The following is a 19157-nucleotide window of genomic DNA, read 5'->3' as shown; positions in this document are numbered from 1 at the left end:
CCACCCCCCTTTTTTTTAAGGCTACACAGCCCTGCTCCTAAAAGATAGTTCCTTGAATGTTTCTGAGAGTTATATAAGGGAAATTCACAAAGGTCATGAAAAATGGAATTAAGGTAAGTTTATTTTTGTGAAAAAAACTGAAATACATGCATAGTTCTTCATACTATGAATTTCTAGTCTTCTGAGGAAAACTGTCTCAAATGTGTGTTTCAAAAATTTTTATAACAATCAAAATAAACATGTTTAAATTCCATTTTCACTTACTTTTTTAAGTACCCTTGTATATATTCACCAAGCAAGTATAAAACAAGTCATTTGATCTATAAATGTCTGAGTTAGCTCAGTTAATTTAATTCTATCTAATCAAGCTATAGGCCTTTAATCTTTTTGAGACCCTGACTGTTATATGCAATATGGTTTCTTAACATAGATGGCAGGTTTCTCCCATCTGGGAGGATATCTCCCAGAGTCTTGTGACTAGAATCCTAGCAATGTCCATTAAGTGTCTTCCTCTGTAGGGATCAACTCCCTTCTTGCCATTCTATGCAACTCATGGTACAACTGCCAGCTACAAAAGCTACCTATGACTCGTGTTATCCTGACGTATTCTCAGTCTGGCCAACTGTCTTATGAGAAAATGCTATGGAAGACATGTTTGTTTAGTTGTTTTTCCATAAGCTGAATCAGGTTTGATCCATTTTGTGAAGCTTTCCTATTTTTCTCAAGCAGCCTTAGTTACTACTTCTTCCAGGCATCTGTTGCACATCAAATGTGCATCCATCATGGTGATTAACATACTACATTGTAGCTGGTTATGTGCTTTCCCTCCTATAGATCCAACGTTCCTTAAAGGAAGTATCTCTCTATACCCCTATGTAACCTGATACAACTGGTGCTTGATAAATACAGAGACTGGTTTGGTTTACTGACCTTAGGGAAGGTTTATGAACCTCAGTATACCTGTCAGTATTTTGAGGGAAGATTGCATAGGTCCACCCTATAATCAAGGGGATATTTATTAACCAACACTTAGAGAAGTTGGTGTTGCCACACTTCAACTATTCCCTTCCAGACTATATTTCCTTACTCTGCCATAACAACCTGTATTCCAGTAAAGTTGAAAAGTGTAAAATTGCCCTATATTTGAGCTGTGACACTCAGCAATTTCATATAACTCAACCTAATAGTGTCAGTGTACCTAATATCTTCACAGATATCATTTAATCTTGTCAGCTTCTGGCACCTACTGACACACAGAACCTTCCCCTTAGAACTAAAAATGTTCCATGTGTCTCAGAATTCTGAGAACATCCCTTGGGTTTCCTTCTATATGTAAATTATCACTAGATTACCACAATTATAAGGGGAAAGCTGAAAGTAAAATATTCTAAACAAAGAGGAATATAGACCAGGGCTGCTGCTGTGGCTATTCTACTGAACAAAGATAAGAAAAAGTGTCATTAATTTCGTGACATTTAGAACATTGTAAGGGGATGGTGTTGTGGCATAATGGGTAAAGCCGCCGCCTGTGATGCCAGCATCCCATATGGGCACTGGTCGAGTCCTGGCTGCCCTGATTCCCATGCAGCTCCCTGATAATGCACCTGGGAAAGCAGTGGAGGATGGCTCAAGTGTTCGGGCTCCTGCACCCATGTGGGAGACCCTGATGAAGCTCCTGGCTCTGGCCTGACCCAGATCTGCCTGTTGCAGTCATTTCAGGAATGGACCAACATATGGAAGATCTCTCTCTCTCTCTCTCTCTCTCTCTCTCTAATACTGCCTTTTAAATAAATAAATAAATTTTTCTTTAAAAAAAACACACAATTATTTACATAGAATTTCTGTTGTATTAGGTACTATATGTATGTGTGTGTGTATCTAGAGATGATTTAAAGTATACAGGAGGATGTGCATGGGTTCTATGAAAACAATACTTTTTTTTAAAGATTTATTTGAAAGGAAGAGTTAGAGAGAGAGAGTGCAAAAGTAAGCAAGCTTCCATTTGCTGGTTCACTCCACAAATGGCCACAATGGCCAGGGCAGGACAGGCTGAAGCCAGGAGCCTGGAATTCAATCCTGGTCTCCCACATGGGTGTCAGGGGCCTGAGTACTTTGGCCATCTTTCACTCCTTTCCCAGGTACATGAGCAGGGAACTGATCAGAAGTGGAGTGACCAGGACTCAAACTCATGCTCATATGGGATGCCAGAGTAGCAGGTGGCAGCTTAACCCACTATGCCACAACACTAGCCCTACCCAGTTCATTTTAAATAAGAGGCATGAGCATTTGAGGGTTTGAGTATCTTAAGGGAGTCCAGGAACCAATGCCTGGAGAACAGAGGGGAGAGGAAGCAGCTATATCATTATTACAGGTGAAACTGCAAGAAACTGCATGGAGAAAGATTACCGTGGTTCTTTGTCTCACATGGAAAATTTTTCAAGCAGACAAGGCAGAGAGAAAAGCAAGTTTTATTTAAGCCAGAAACCTCCAGCCAAAGCAACCAAGAGGGAGCTCCAAGAGAGGCAAAATCCCCTGAACTGTAAGGGTCTGAGTCTTTTAAACACTTTTTCGAGGAAAAGAAAAAAAAAAAAAAAAAAGAGTGGCAACTAGCAATGTTAGATGGCGGGACAAAACTCATCAAGAGTCTAGACTGGTCTGTCCTGTCTAGCCATCAGAAGGGTGGAATCACCCCTCCCTTGCTATTTTCATGATAAGACAGGAAGCTCTCAAGGAGTGGGATAGGCACTTCGATTTTGCTCAAGATAACTTTTGGGGAAGGCAAGCATTTTGTACATCTTAGAGGGAACACCCTTTCCTCATTTTCCACCCATACCAACCTAACTGCCTATTAACCTGTCTGATTCCTCACCATAACCTCCTCCTTTGGGTTAATCCATACTCCAGGAAAGTGAAGTCGCATGTGTAACTTTATTAGAGAAATTAGAAACCTCCTGTTTGATGGCTTTCTTTCATTTTGTTATTTTCCTGAAGCATTTCAGACATTTTAAAATTGAAATCATGACAATGAACATTTTGTTAAAGAATATAGGGTAAAAATATGATTGTCATCTTTGAAGAAGATCTCAGAAGATGGATCCACAGCACACTCTCCTGGCTCATGAGTGTACCAAAACAATATGAACAAGCTCAACTCACTTTGTTGCTTAACGTACAATTTTCAGGATTTCTCCTCCTTTTCAATGCCCTTCCATTTTAATCTCTTCCTCCCTCTTTGTTTCAAAGTTGTTTTTTTTCTAGTTGCAAAAGAAATACATGCCCAGTGAAATAAATGCAAAACATATCCCTAAACCTATCAGTCACCTAGAGACAACCACTGTTACATTCTTTTTAAAAATATTTTTGTCCTCAGGGTCTGGTGCTGTGGTGCAGCTGGTTAAGCCACCATCTGCAGTGCCGGTGTCCCATTTGGGTGCCAGCTTCAGTCCTGGCTGCTCCACTTCTGATCCTGCTAATGCTCCTAGGAAAGCAACGGAGGGTGGCCCAAGAGCTTGACTCCTTCACCCACATAGGAGACCCAAAAGAAGCTCTTAGTTCCTTGCTTTGGCCTGGCCCAGCCACAGTGATTGCAGCCCTTTGGGGACTGAACCAGCAGATGATAGATCTCTGTTTCTCTCACTCTTCTCTCTGTAACTCTGACTTTCAAATAAATAAATAAATCTTTAAAAATGTATATTTGTTATTTAGTTGTATTTTATTTGAAAAGCAGAGAGAGGAGGGAGGGAGAGAGAGATATAGATCTTCCATCTGCTGATTCACTCCCCAAATGCTTGCAGTAGCTAGGGCTAGACCAGGTCAAAGCCAGGAGCTAGGAGCTCCACCAGGATCTCCCATCTGGTGGCAGGGACCCAAGTACTTGAGTAATCATCTGCTGCCTTCCCAGGATGTACATTAGTAAGAAGCTGAATGGGAACCAGAAGCTCTAACCTGGCACCATGATGTGGGTACAGGAATCCCACGCTGTGATCTAAGTGCTGCACCAGCTACCTGTCTCTCACTAGCATGTTCTAGTGTAAATTCTTCCAAACTATTTTCTTTTCTTTTTAGAACACAAAAGCAGTTGTGTGAATGAAGCTGTTTTTAAGTTTCTTCACTGACAACTCCATCTTAACCATTGGACAAATTGTACTTAAATTAACAGTAGTAAAAATATAAAAATTTAAATTGAAACATGAAAATAGGGAACAACAACAAAAGAACAGGAAATGTCTTCATTACTGAGCAGATTAACAAATCCACAGTCACTCAGATACTTTCTGAAGTACAAAATACCTACATCAAACAAGTTTCATTCATTTGAGAGGTATTAATACAGGTTTAGTGCTGAGACTATTTGTAGCACTTACAGTATATACAAACCAGCATTAGACTACTGTGGTTCACATTTGAGAAACACAGATTTAAGCTTCATACTACTACTTGCCAATTTAACATAGCTAACTCAGTGACACACATTTCATATTTTTTTCTTCTGAAACTCAATAAGGAAGTTATCATTTAAGCACGTGGAATAATGTCATGTCTTCTTCATTATCATAGTAAATTTTAAAATCCAAGTACTATGTATCATGAAAACTTTACCTAGCTGTGCAAAGGCTCCCAAATACGGTAGACATAAAGTTTCTTCTATGTAGATTCCATTATGGATATTTATGGGTATTTTAGTACAGATAAATGCAGGACACTACTCTAGATTATTGGGTAACAGAAATGTCAGTGTGTCACTATGTGTATTTAAGTTCAGCACACCACACCCACACCATGGCAAGTAAACGCCCTCACATGTACTCCACTGCTTCCGGGGTTCCTTTCCACGTCACAGGAGCTAGTTTAATGGATACCATTTGGTCTCAACCTATCTCTGAGAGTTTCTTTATTATAAATTTTGAAATTTAACTAATGGAACAGCTACAGTCTCAGTAAGCTAGTTTTTTTTGTTTTTTTTTTTTTACTCTTTACCAACTAGTTCAAATAAAATATGTAATGTTTTAAATTTTTATAGACACCTTATTAAAATGATTAAAGATATCTAAAGTACTATTAGTGGATAAAATATTAACCAAAGGAAATTGACACAAAGAGTAATTTTGAGACTATTTTATTGCTAACTAGAAAAGCGATGGATTCATAATGAACACAGATGTAATGACACTTTAACCCTGCTGTTTCACAACATCAATAATAAAAGTAAATGCATGAAGCACAGAAAAGAAGAGCAGGGTTTCAGGAGAAAAATCTGGTAAACACTTGAATTTTAGAAACCCCAAACACAAAAACATTCACAGTGCTTACAAGCACTCTCATTATTTTCATCCTTTAAGTACTTCAAATTTTTATTTCATTTCTAATTTTATCCAGAAATAAAAACCTAATTCATTACATAATGAATCTTTTCTATTTCAGTTTTCAAGTAGTCAAGTAATGCAAACCCAAGTTTTTTCTTTTGTAGCAACAACACACTTGCAGACTGAGCTTCAAGGACAGGGAAAAATTCATTTAAGATAACTGATGCATTCTTCTGCCTAAAGACATAAGAACTAAGACTTAACATTGTAATCACACAGATGGTATGTAATAAGAGAGGGGGAAACAAAGATGGTCCAATATAACCAATGTCTTCTTTTTAGGAAGATTCAAAAACAGATAACCTTAATATGTGGTTAGATTCCCAGTAACAGGATATTCTGAAATCTAAAGAACCACAGAAGAAAAACCAGAGTAAGTTCAATTTCCCTGCCATTTTTCCATAAATGTTCCTATTGTTTACTTTGGATTTCCTTTGCACTTTCAGTGGGAGATTTTCTGCCTTCACCTTCTTTCATAGTGATGACCATGTTTCTGTGTGTAGCACATCCTTAAGCATCTTCTGTAAAGCTGGATGAGTGGTGACAAATTCTTTCAATTTCTGTGTTATGGAAGGTCTTTGTTTCACCTTCATTCATCAATGAGAACTTTGCAGGGTACAGTATTCTGGGTTGACAGATTTTTCTCTTAAGACTTGGAATATATCTCACTATTCTCTCCTAGCCTGGAGAGTTTCTGATGAGAAGTCTAACTGGAGATCTTCTGAAAGAAAACTGGCACTTCTCTCTTAGAATCTTTTCTTTATGTTTTACTGTGCATTTTGACTACAATGCATCACAGTGAGGATCTTTTCTGGTCATGCTTATTAGGAATTCTATGTGCTTCCTGTACTTTGATGACCCTTTCTCCAAATTAGGGCAGTTTTCTGTATTAATTTCACTAAAAAGGCCTTCTAATCCATTCTCTCTTTCCATGCCTTCAGAAACTTCTAAGAACATATGTTGGGTCATTTTGTAGTATCCTATAGATCTCCAACACTATTTCTTAGTTTTCTAATTTCTTCTTCTTTTTTCGGTCTGACTGTAAAATACCCAGAAATTGTCTTCTAACTTGGATATTCCTTCGTTTGCCTCACTGAGTCTGTTTTAAGGCCTTCCACCAATTTTTTATTTGATCTATTGAATTCTTTATTTCTAATATTTCATTTTGATTTCTCTTTAAAATCTCAATTTCATAGGAAAAATGTTCATTCATGTCATGTATGGATTTCTTAATTCATGTATTTTCTTCTGATTACTTCTAATTAATCCTATGATCAATTTTTTGAATTCCATTTTTGGCATTTCTTCAGTCTCTTCATTTTCACATTCTAGTATTGAAGTGTTGTTGTGTTCCTTTGGAGGCATCTTGTTGTCTTCCTTATTCTGTTTCTTGAGTTACTGCATTTATTTTGGGGCATTTGTGGAGATATTTGTTGTCTCCCCCCTCCATGATGGCTTTTATCTTTGGACTATGTGACTTAGTGGAGTCACATAGTGAATGCCCTGAGGTGTGTACTGGGTGTGGCCAGGGAGCTCTGCTCAGTGCTCCAGGATAAGGGGAATGTCCAAGGTGACACCCAAATTGGGCATGGTAAATCTCTCTCTCTCTCTCTCTCTCTCTCTCTCTCTCTCTCTTTTAATCAGAGGGGAGGTTTGTTCTCCTCTCTTGGTGTAGTCTCACGCTCACCTCCTCTCTTCAGAGGAGACCAATGCCTGGGTGCTAGCCCCAGTGGGTGTATTTGTTTGCCCTGCCACAAGAACCACACAAAGGATCCATGTATTCCTCGGTACGAGCACAGATCCCACAGCAATGACACTCACCAGGGAATCAGGGAGCCCTGATTGTGTGGAGCTGCCCACAGTGACTACCCAAATACCCAGCCACACCCTCCATCCTCACATGCAGCCACAGTGTATTCACAGTTGCAGCACACAAGGCTTCTACAGTAATGAGCACCCAGCTCCTTGTCAATGCTCCTAGCCAGACTCAGGCGTTTCCACTTGGCTGGTTGCAGGCGTGTGGACACGAGCTAGTGCAGCTGTTGTGTATGTCTAAAATAACGTCCCTCTCTCTCAGCTAGTTACAGGACACCGGTGTCAGATTGTCAGGGAGAGAGAAACATGCCCCCTCCCTTTTTCCTCTAGGTTGGCAGGACTCCAAGCCAGACAGGGCTTCAAGCCAGACTCACGCCAAGCTTGTCCTGCAGCTTTATCGCCAGTGGCTTGGACTGCTGCAGTCTGGTCTCAACTCACTCTCCCAAGCTGGTGCTGAGGCTCTGGGCTGCTGGGGTCCTGAGTTGTGTGCATCCACACCTCCCATATAGACCCGCAGTGTCCCTCTAATTTGTGTGGCATTTCCACTGCTGTTTCCTCCTTAACTCTTCCCTGAGATTGCAGTCTCTCTACCTTCTTTAAGCTATCTTCCCCTAGACTAGAGCAGTAAGCTCCCTACCTATTCTGTCATCTTGGTGTCTCTTCCAGAATATTTCCTATTCAAATGCTCTCCAAGGTGAACAAAATCTGAAGCACTTTGTGAGGGCTCAAAAAAATCAGCTATTAATACTATTTCTACTGATTTTTGTACTTTAGCAAGATAGTCTACTTCTGTTTTCTTTCAAAATTTAGACAATCTGGGGGCCGGCGCCGCGGCTCACTAGGCTAATCCTTCACCTTGTGGCGCCAGCACACCGGGTTCTAGTCCCGATCGGGGCTCCGGATTCTGTCCCAGTTGCCCCTCTTCCAGGCCAGCTCTCTGCTGTGGCCCGGGAGTGCAGTGGAGGATGGCCCAAGTGCTTGGGCCCTGCACCCCATGGGAGACCAGGAGAAGCACCTGGCTCCTGCCTTCGGATCAGCGCGGTGCGCTGGCCCCCGTGCGCCGCCCGCGGCGGCCATTGGAGGGTGAACCAACGGCAAAAGAAAGACCTTTCTCTCTGTCTCTCTCTCTCTCACTGTCCACTCTGCCTGTCCAAAAAAAAAAAAAAAAAAAAAAATTAAGGTCAGTTTTACCCTAAAAAAAAATTTAGACAATCTGGGGCTGGCATTGTGGTGTAGTGGGTTAAGCTACCACTTGTGATGCCACCATCCCATGTGGGTACTGGTTTGCATCCCCGCTGCTCCACTTCTGATCCAACTCTTTGCTAATGACCTGGGATAGTAATGGAAAATGGCACATGTGTTTGAACCTCTGGCACCCGCATGGGTAACCTGGAAGAAGCTCCTGGCTCCTGGCTCCTGGCTCCTGGCTTTGGCCTGGTCCAAGCCCACTTGGTGTGTTTATTTGGGGAGTGAACCAGTGAATGAAAGATCTCTCTGTCTCCCCTTTTTTCTCTCTTTAACTCTGCCTTTCAAATAAGTAAAAAAAAATCTTTAATAAAACTTTAGATACTAAATTTTAAAAGTGTCTTGTATTTTAATATCATAACTTTGAATATTTTCCTCATTTTATTATTTTCCTTTCAATTTCTTTGAAATATTCAACTTTAATGTTATGCTTGGAAAATTATCTAGCATACCAAGATTATATTATTCACCTACATAGATGTTTGTACACATATACAAATAGTTTTCTCAATTATGACATATATTTTTGGAATCTTTATTCCTGTCCTATCAAGTAATAGAATTCTTTTTTTTCTGAGGATTTATTTTATTTACTTGAAAGACAGAGTTTTATATATATATATATATATATATAGAGAGAGAGAGAGAGAGAGAGAGACAGAGAGAGAAAGAGAGAGAAAGAGACAGAGATCTTACACCTGCTGGTTCATTCCTCAAACGACTGCCATGTCCAGGGCTGGGTCAAGCAGAAGCCAGGACCCAGAACTTCATCCAGGTGTCCTATGTGGGTGCAAAGGCCCAAGCCCTTGGCCTGTCATCCACTGCTTTCTCATGTGCATCAGCAGAAATCTGGATTGGAAATGGAGCGGCTGGGACATTGCAGGTGGCAGCTTAACCTGCTTATGCCACAACGGGAGCCCCAAATAACTTAATTCTAATAGAAATTTATTATAACTTCCTACTACATTTGTGGAAAGTTCTTCTTCTCCTATTTTTAAAATAGTTTATATGTTATGAGATTCTATGTGGTTTGGTTAATAAAGTTATAGAATTGTCCCCCTTCTGTAGATGATAATTTTTTTCAGTTTAAACAATTTCTCTTCATCCTATTCATTTTTTTATCTGAAATCTACTTTATTTGACATTAGTATCTTAAGTTTCTTTAGATGAATTTTCTCATTTTAACTTTGCCTGTTCTTTAATTGTAATCTTCGTGTCTTTTTATTTTTAAATTTTAAATTATTCATGTAAGAAAGAGAAAGGGAGATAGAGTGTGCACGCAACAGAGTCTCTATCCACTGATCCACTCCACAAATGCTTGTCATGGTCAGAGCAAGGCCAGGGCCAGAACCAAGAGCTGGGAATGCAATCCAGGTTTCCCATGTGGGAGGCAGAAACCCAAGTTCTTCAGTCATCATCACTGCCTCCCACCGTCACCACTAGTGAAGATCTGGAGTCTGGGGCCAGAGCTGAGAATTGAGCTCAGGAACTATGATATGGTATGTAGGCATCTTAACCACTAGGCTAAATACCCTGTTTTTCTTTTAATGAAGTATGTGGAGTAGGGAGCTCAAAGGCCAAGGTGTTGGCAAGTTTGGGGCCTAGTGAGGGCTGCTCTCTCTGCTAAAAGATAGTGCCTCATTATACCTGGCTTGTCCAGAGGGATCAAATGTTGCCTCCTCACGTGGAAAGGGATGGGAAGAGATAGCTCTCTGAAGTAACTTTCGTAAGGGCATGAATTCCATGCCCTTCTCATGACCTACTCACCTCCCAGAAGCCCCACCTTCAAATGCCATCAACTTGGAGGTTGGGTTTTGACATAGGAATATGAGAGGGACATAGCCATTCAAACTAAAGCAATAATTTTTGATGGGATGTTAGACATTGTGATGTTATATTGTCGTTTACTGGGTTTTAATATATTCTTTTAAGGAGTATTGGACAGAGCGCCTACACAAATATGCACAGATGGTTTTGATAAAAGTATAAAGACAATTCAAGGGAGGAAAGATAGCTTTTCAACAAATTGTGCTGCAGCAATTGGACATCCATGGGCAATAAAAAAATCTCTACTTAAGTCTCATACTTTATACTACAGTTAAGCTAAAATGAATCATGGGCTTAAAAGTAAAATGGATAAAACTTTTAATGACACAGGAGAAACTCTTCAAGACCTAGAGTTACTCAAAGATTTATTATACTAAACAACAAAAGCATGATCCATGAGGTTGGTGCTATGGCTCAGCAGGATAAACCACAAACTGCCGCCTACAGTGCTGGCATCCCATATGGGTGCTGGTTCAAGTCCATGCTGCTTCACTTCTAATCCAGCTCCCTGTTAATGTGCTTGGGAAAGCAACAGAAGATGGCCCAAGTCCTTGGGCCCCTGCACCCATGTGAGAGACCAGGATGAAGCTCCTTGTTCCTGATTTCAGCCTGCTGATGCAGCCATTTGGGGAATAAACCAGCAGACAGAGATTTCTCTCTCTTTCTGTCTCTCCCTCTCTCTGTAACTCTGCCTTTCAAATAAATACATACATCTTTTTAAAAAATGCGTGATCCATAACAGGAAACTTGATAAATAGAATTCATCAAAATTAAAAGCATTTTCTCTGCAAAAGACTTTGTTAATAGGATGAAAAGGTAAAACTACCAAATAGGAGAAGATATTTGCAAATCAGCTATCAGAGAAAGGAATACTGTCTGATAAATAAAATATGTATATTAATAAAATGAATATATTATTATTAATAATAATAATGATATAGGTAGAAGGCAAGCTGGGTTAGGTTAGACTTAGGCAGACAGCTAAGGGTGGGCGACTACATGATCAGGAGAGCAGCCTCTGGTTACTAAGCAGCACAGGATGAAAGGAGCCAGAGAATGAATGGCAAAAAAAGTAGAGAGAATAAAGAGGCCCCTCTGGTCATGTGGAACATTTTCTTAGCCTAGCTGGGAAATCAGCCTGAGCTAGAAAGCAAATGTGATAATAAAAGACATAATGAATTTTACTGATTGGTCAGCAGAAAAGCAGGCTCTGCCCCCAGGGTCACGTAGATGGCCAAATGGCTCGAGTTGTCTGTGACCAGTCGCAGGGGTATGGTGAAGACTAACAACTCCTCCAAACCCCGACAGGCCCCAAGATAGAACTTGTTGTGTGTCCTGTAAAAAGTCACAACCAAGTGAGGGGAATGAGAGATAAAGACAGGATGAGCTCAGCACACACAAGAAACACTTTTCTTAAAGCACCTTGTACAAACTGTCCAATGGGTATAAAACTCCCAGATACTTCCTTCCAATGGTATTTTCCTTGGGAATAAGCCCTTCAGGGCTGCTTTCCCTCTGCTAGTGTAAACCCTTTGCTCTTTAAAATAAAACTCTCTTGCTAAAAATCTGCCTTCTTGGTTTGTTCATCTGCCTCATACTAGGTCGCAGATAGAACAAGTCCCCAGGGTTCACTATCAGCTGTAACAGTAATATATTGATATATAATTGATGTCCTGATATCAATTAGATATCAATGATAATAATTATCTAATAATTTTGTCAAAAGACAAAAGGAAACATTTCACTGAGATGATCAATAAGCTCATGAAAAGATACTCAACATCATTAGTTAACTGGGAAATACACACCCATCAAAATGACTGAAATAAAAAATAGTGACACCACCAGATGCTGGTGAGGATTTGGAGAAATGGATCATTCATGCATTGCTGGTAGGAATGTGACATGGTGCAGCCATGCTAGTAAAGTTTAACTGAACATGAGACTATCATACCATTCATAAGTTGCACTGCTGGGTATTCATCTCAGAGACATGAAAATTTATGTTCTCACAAAACCCTGTACATGAAGGTTTATAGCAGCTTTATTCATAGTAGCCAAAACAGGAAACAACCTAGATATCTTTCAATGTGCAAGAGTTTAAACAAACTGTGGCGTATCCAACAATGGAATTTTACTCAGCAATAAAGAGGAACAAATTACTGAGACAAGCAATAATGTGGATGAATCATCAGAAAATTAGGCTGAGTGAGAAATGCCAATTCCAAAGGGTTACATACTGTACTATTCCATTCATGTAGCTTTCTTAAAATGATAAGATTAGAGATGGAGAACAGATTAGTGGTTGTTAGTGTTTAAGGAAGGTACACTGAGAAGTAAGTGCAGTTGTCCATTTAATGGCAACATGATTCCGTGGTGGTGGATATGCTCTGAATCTTGACAGTAGCAATGTTAATGTCCTGGTGTGCTTTTGTACTGTAGTTTTCCAATATGTTACCACTGGGAGAAACTCAGTAAAATACACCTGGACTCTCTCTTGTTAAGGGAATAAACCAACCAAGATGAAAAACAGAATACAGCTGGAAACTATGAACTTGTATCCCCACCAAATCATATAGTTTGATTCATTTTTATTCATTGTAAAAATTACTTTGATCTACTTCTGTGTACTTTGACCCACTTTTATGCATTTATTAAATGATTTATTAAATGTACTCCCAGGATTGAGGAGACACATTAACCTTATTGTGCTCCTTACATTGTTTACAGGCTTGTTAGTCTGATAATAAAACCAGTATTTCAAGCTGGAGTATGTTTGTCTTTTCATACCAAATGTACTGATGAAATTAATAAAATTAAAGGAAAAAACCAGCGTGTATTTGGCTTGACCACCAAAAAAATGTGTTGGAATTAATTCTACACCTAAACTTTTTGAACCACCTCAGAGACCAAATACCTGACTTAGCCATGAGTAGAATTAAACCTCCTTTGTTCAGGAACTGGTCCTCTAATAATATGTTGTGGGAGGGAGACAAAGTCAAACTGTATTCAATACCACAAAGTTGCAAATCAACTGGGCCTTTCTTAAAAAGGTATGGATTGGTCTTAGAGTTGTATATATGAACTCTGTTGAAACTGCTAAAAAAACTATTTGAAAAGTAAAATTAAAAAGTTAAAAGGTATGAATCTGGAGCCAGCACTGTGGTGTAGCAGGTAAAGCCGCCATCGGCAATGCCAGCCTCCCAACGGGCACTGGCTCATGTTCTAGCTGCTCCACTTCCGATGCAGCTTTCTGCTAATGGCCTGGGAAAAGCAGCCGCAGATGACCCTGATGTTTAGGGATGAAGCTTTTGGTTCCTGGTTTTGGCCTGGTCCAGCCCTGGTGGTTGTGGCCATCTGAGGAGTGAACCAGCAGAAGTTTTCTCTCTCTCTTCCTCTGTAACCCTATCAAATAAATGCATCTTTAAAAAAAGGTATGAATCCTCATGAAAGGCAAGAAAACTTTAGGATGCCACAGCTAAAACTCAGATGGGAGCCTAATTCAGTAGTAAGAATATGTGGCCAGAATGTGAGAAATTAGGGGCAGGTGTTCTGGCACAGTGAATTAAACCTGCACCTGGGATGTCCACATCCCATAGACAAGTGCCCATTCAAGTCCCAGCTACTCTACTTCCAATCCAGCTTCTAGCTGATGCATTCTGGGAGGCAGCAGATGCCTTAAATGCTTGAATCCCTGCCACCCATGTGAAGACCAAGATAGAGTTTTTGGCCCGTGGCTCTGGCCTGGCCCAGGCTGTCTGTTGCAGGCATTTGGGGGAGTGACAGCAGATGGAAAATATGTCTCCCTCTCTCTCTCACTCTTTTTCTTTCTCTGCCTTCCAAGTAGATGAAAAAAAATTTTTTTTAAAGAATTATAACAAAAAAGTCAGAAAGTGACATCACTAATTTTGATTTTCTAATATGAAGCCTAATTGAAAGGATACTTAGGAATTTTAAAATAAAATATAAAATAATTTATTCATAATTGCTCTTTTAAAAAAAACATTTTGTTTTAAAAATTGGTGATTATTTCAAGTTGAAGACCAATTTGGAAGGATTTTTTGTCAAAATTCCACTAGATGGTGCTCTTTTAACTTCCTCAGAGTGAAAGCTAAAGTAGTTCACATCAGTAGCTGATGTCTGACTCAGCTAATTCAATGTTAATGAAAGCAAATGAGTGCATCTGACTCAGAATTTCCTTGGATGTAAAAAGCAGAGTATATAATCTAACAACCATATAAATGTGATAGTTAATTGATAGAGTACTTTTAGCCGTGGAAAACTACCACGATTACTTTCAAGAAAGAGATTATGGGAACATTACCTATGCACTCTTTGGAACAAGGTTTTATAAAATATGAACATTGAAAGATTTTATACATTATCAGGTTTTGCTTAATAGTAATTGTTGAATCAACTACATAATTTGAATAAAAACATAACTGCTACACCTTTATGTGGGCTCAAATGTACCAATAGCCTTTTTGTGTAATTATAAATCTATCCTTTATGTGTGACACTGTGTGAGAATTCTCTAGACAAAGCACATAAGCTATCTCTACTGGAAATGGAAAATATTTATGAAAGCATTGGTTTGTGTTACAATCTATAGCACATCTGTGTGTACACATGGATACAGACTAGGAGCATGGGATTTCTTGTTTCCTCATAACCTCACATATGTGCTTAGGATGTCAGTAATGGTATACCTTCTCAAGATTTGTATTATAAAAGTACATATGTATAGAAAACAGTTTTTCGGGGCCAGTGCTGTGGCAAAATGGGTTAATGCCCTGGCCTGAAGCACCGGCATTCCATATGGGTGCTGGTTCGAGACCTGGCTGTTCCATTTCTGATCCAGCTCTCTGCTATGGCCTGAGAGAGCAGCAGAGGATGGCCCAAGTCCTTGGGTGGGGAACCTGGAAGAAGCTCCTGGCTCCTGGTTTCGGATCAGCACAGTTCCGGCTGTTGTGGCCAATTGGGGAGTGAACCATCGGATGGAAGACCTCTCTCTCTCTCTCTCTCTCTCTCTCTCTCTCTCTCTGCCTCTCCTCTCTCTGTATAACTCTGATTTTCAAATAAATAAATGTCACTCCCCGTCTTCGTGGAGGAACGACACAGGACCCTGCGCTGTTCTTTTGTCTGCTCGGCCCTCCCCGGGTTTGCTGCTGGTTCTTCCCGGGTTGGCTACCATCCCTTCCACCTCCGTGGAAGGGCGGTTCCCCCTGCCACATTCCCCACTTCCGCGGGGGAGCGGCACACCGCTGGCCGGCTCTCTCGGGGGCTGCACAGGTGTTCCTTCAGATAGATGTTCCCCTTAGATGTTCCTGGTGCATGTTGTCTCTCTCCTTTATAGTCCTCTTCCACCAATCCCAACTCTGCTACCCACACGCCGAGTACGCTGCTCTCCTCCAATCAGGAGCAGGTCCTACAGTTTATTGGTTGAACTGGAGGCAGCTGTGTAGAAGCTGTTTCTCCCTTCTCAGCGCCATATTGTGGGAGAGCAGATGCATAGAATAAGTCTTAATTCCAGTAACTTAGTCTAGTCCGAGTTGCTCCCCACAATAAATAAATCTTAAAAAAAAAAAAACAAGAAAAAGAAAACAGTTTTTCATCTATTTTGTTAAAAATCTATTATAGACTAGCAAGTTTCCAGGCAAGCAGTTGTTAAGTAAAAATGTCAAGACATAAACTGTGATTAAAGCAGTAAGAAAATAGGATATTTGGAAGTGAGTGCTTGGTTTATTTATGAGTCAGTTAAAATTCTTACCAGAAATGATACTGTGATGATAAAAGTATATGCAAGAATAAAACTAATTTACATACTGCAAAAATGCAAGCATTACTATGTACATTTATTGAGCTAATAAATCTTCACTGACAATGAATCTGTTTTAAATTTATTTTGTTTTGTTTTGTTTTGTTTTTGTTTTGTTTTGTTTTTTTGATAGAAAAAAGGAGAGAGAAAGAGAGTGCTTCCATCTGCTGATTCACTCCCCAAGTGCCTGCATAGATAGGGCTGGGCAGGATCTGAAGCTGGGAGCCAAGAACTCAATCCAGGTGTCCCACATGGATAGCAGAGACTCAAGTACTTTATCACCTGCTGCCTCCCATGGAATGAATTAGCAGGAAGCTAGAATCAATACCTGAGCCTGGACTTGAACAGAGGCCCTTTGATATGGGATATGGGCGTTCCAAGTGGTGTCTTAACCACTAAGCCAAACACCCATCTCGGAATCTCTATTTTACTATTGAAGGAGTTATGTGCACTTATGTACTTGTAAGTATTGGAGTGACCTTAATTTTCTAAACATAAGCATACTACTGGTAAACATGACATTCAAACTTATGAGTAACCCTTTATTATTAATATCTACTCTCTTGGTGACTCTGACTAGACATCTCTAAGACCCTGTTTGCACTAACAGCTGAATTCACTTTAGTATTCTAAATTCTCCTTCTTGGTATATCCAAAATTTTGATATTTCTGACCTTATCTTTCTCCTGTAGACCATTCTTGGATTTCTGGGTTACTCCAAATACATTGGTTCCCAGTGTAATCTCATGTTCATTTGACTCCTCCCTAAACGGCAGCATGTTCCCACTGTCAGTCCCAATTTTTCTGGTTTTCTTTGTCTATAATTCTTTATTCCTAGTGTCATGCACACATTGGATATTAATGATTACTTCTGTGTATGGAGCTCTCTCAAGTATACATCTCTTGCCCTGGACTCTCAGTGGGACCTCACTCCTTTGTTTCTATCATTAGACATTTCCTCCTGAATTTCTACTTATTCTCTGTCCTGGTGTCTTCCTCTAGAGTTCAGACCTCACGGAGACTACCAACAGCTAAAATCCTCATCCTCTACAAAAGAACCATGGTGCCTTGTTTTCACATTTAGTTTCTGTGGATGACACAATCTTGGAATTATTTTATTTACCTCATCTACCATACTTAATCATTCTCCAAGGTTGGTAACTTCCACCTTTATGGCCTCCATTACAGCAATACCTTTAATCCATTCAGATTGCTGTGGCCTACTTGATGCCCATAATTACCTCCTGCCTACATCTTGAACATGACCTCCTGGCTGCTCTTTAATTCTGGGACTTTCCTACCTCACTCCATCCTGTTCAGTGCTTCCCATTTCTCTGTTTCAGTTTACTTTCATTAACAGAAAGGTTGAGGAGGGTAGGCAAGGTAAGGTAACCTTAGAATTGCACATCAAAATGATTATCCTTGGGACTGGTGCTGAGGCCTAGTGGGTAAAGTCATTGCCTGAGACTCTGGCATCACATATGGGCACTGGTTCAATTCCTGGCTGCTCTACTTCTAATCCAGCCTCCTGCCTGGGAAAGCAGTGGAGGTTGGCCCAAGTTCCTGGGCTCCTGCACCCATGTCAGAGAGCTGGAAGAAGCTCCTGGCTCCTGGTTTCACATCACTCAACCTCCATTTCTGTCAATGAATTGCAAAGGAGGGAAAGAGTACACAGGCAGGAAATAGAGATTGTGGTCAATATTCGAAAGTCCAGATATGTAGAGAGTTCATTTCTGGGATATCTTTTACAACTTTTTTTTTTTTTTTTTTTTTTTTTGACAGGCAGAGTGGACAGTGAGAGAGAGAGACAGAGAGAAAGGTCTTCCTTTGCCGTTGGTTCACCCTCCAATGGCCGCCGCGGCCGGCGCGCTGCGGCCGGCGCACCGCGCTGATCCGATGGCAGGAGCCAGGAGCCAGGTGCTTTTCCTGGTCTCCCATGGGGTGCAGGGCCCAAGCACCTGGGCCATCCTCCACTGCACTCCCTGGCCACAGCAGAGGGCTGGCCCGGAAGAGGGGCAACCGGGACAGAATCCGGCGCCCCAACCGGGACTAGAACCCGGTGTGCCGGCGCCGCTAGGCGGAGGATTAGCCTAGTGAGCCGCGGCGCCGGCCTACAACTTTTCTAAATCAAGATTGGCTCAGGCGTGGGGAAGCTGGAGTGAACAAGCAAGCAAAGGCATTGTTATCAGTGACTCAGTTCACAGTGAGCAACCTAACTCCGCGGCTCTGAGCCACAGGTCCACCAAGAGCAGAATCTCAGCACTCCATACCCGCAGTCCATCTTCTGCTTCCTTCACTTGACCCGCCTCACACTTTACTGCCTGACCTGCTCTTGATTATCTGTGCCCTTGCTCTCGGGACTCATTACCCATTTATTTATAGATTGGCAGTCGTTCCTTGTCCTGACACTTAATCCTCTCTAGCCCTGAGCCTGGCTTCCCTCCTCACCTATAATTTTCATTACTCCCTTAGATGATACTGCTTTCCTTCCTCAGCAAAACATCTCCTTTGGCACAGACTTGCTTCCCCAAGGAAGTAGGGCTATACAAAATTATAACTGATTATAATTAAGTAGATATAAAATTAAATAGTGAAAGAGTAAAATGAGCACTCTAAACTATTGAGGAAGCAGTTACTGCAGGAAGCAGTGCAAACTCAAGGGTTAAGTGGGCCAAGGGAGAGACCTGGAAATACACAAGGAGCCCTTGAACTGCAACACAGACTTCCATGGAGGGAACTATTTGGTCCCTGTGTCTCAGTTCTGAGAAGCAAACTTCTGAGGACAGAGGACCATGAGAGTGGTTCTGATGTCTGCAAGATGCTGATCCTGCAAGTGTCAGAGTAAAAAGTAAGTTAGACTCAGGTGCTGCTACAGTGTCTGCTAGTTCCTTGAGACTGAGCAGTCAGAGAAAACATCTCTGATTAGGTGCTATTTGAGCACAAACCTTAATGGCAAGATGTATCAGTCATGTGAAATCAGCCGTGTAAAAATCTGAGAGCAGTAAACACTGATGGACATTAGCATTTGGAACCAACCATCTCTATTTGCAAAGAGGTTGGTCATTTTACTTAGCCAGAGCAAGCTATTT

Source organism: Oryctolagus cuniculus, chromosome 1 (genome assembly GCF_051225735.1).
Source record: "Oryctolagus cuniculus isolate XC-2025 breed Fujian yellow rabbit chromosome 1, ASM5122573v1, whole genome shotgun sequence".
Lineage (NCBI taxonomy): Eukaryota > Metazoa > Chordata > Mammalia > Lagomorpha > Leporidae > Oryctolagus > Oryctolagus cuniculus.
The sequence above is the reverse complement of the archived record's forward strand: the minus strand, read 5'-3'. Positions refer to the sequence as shown.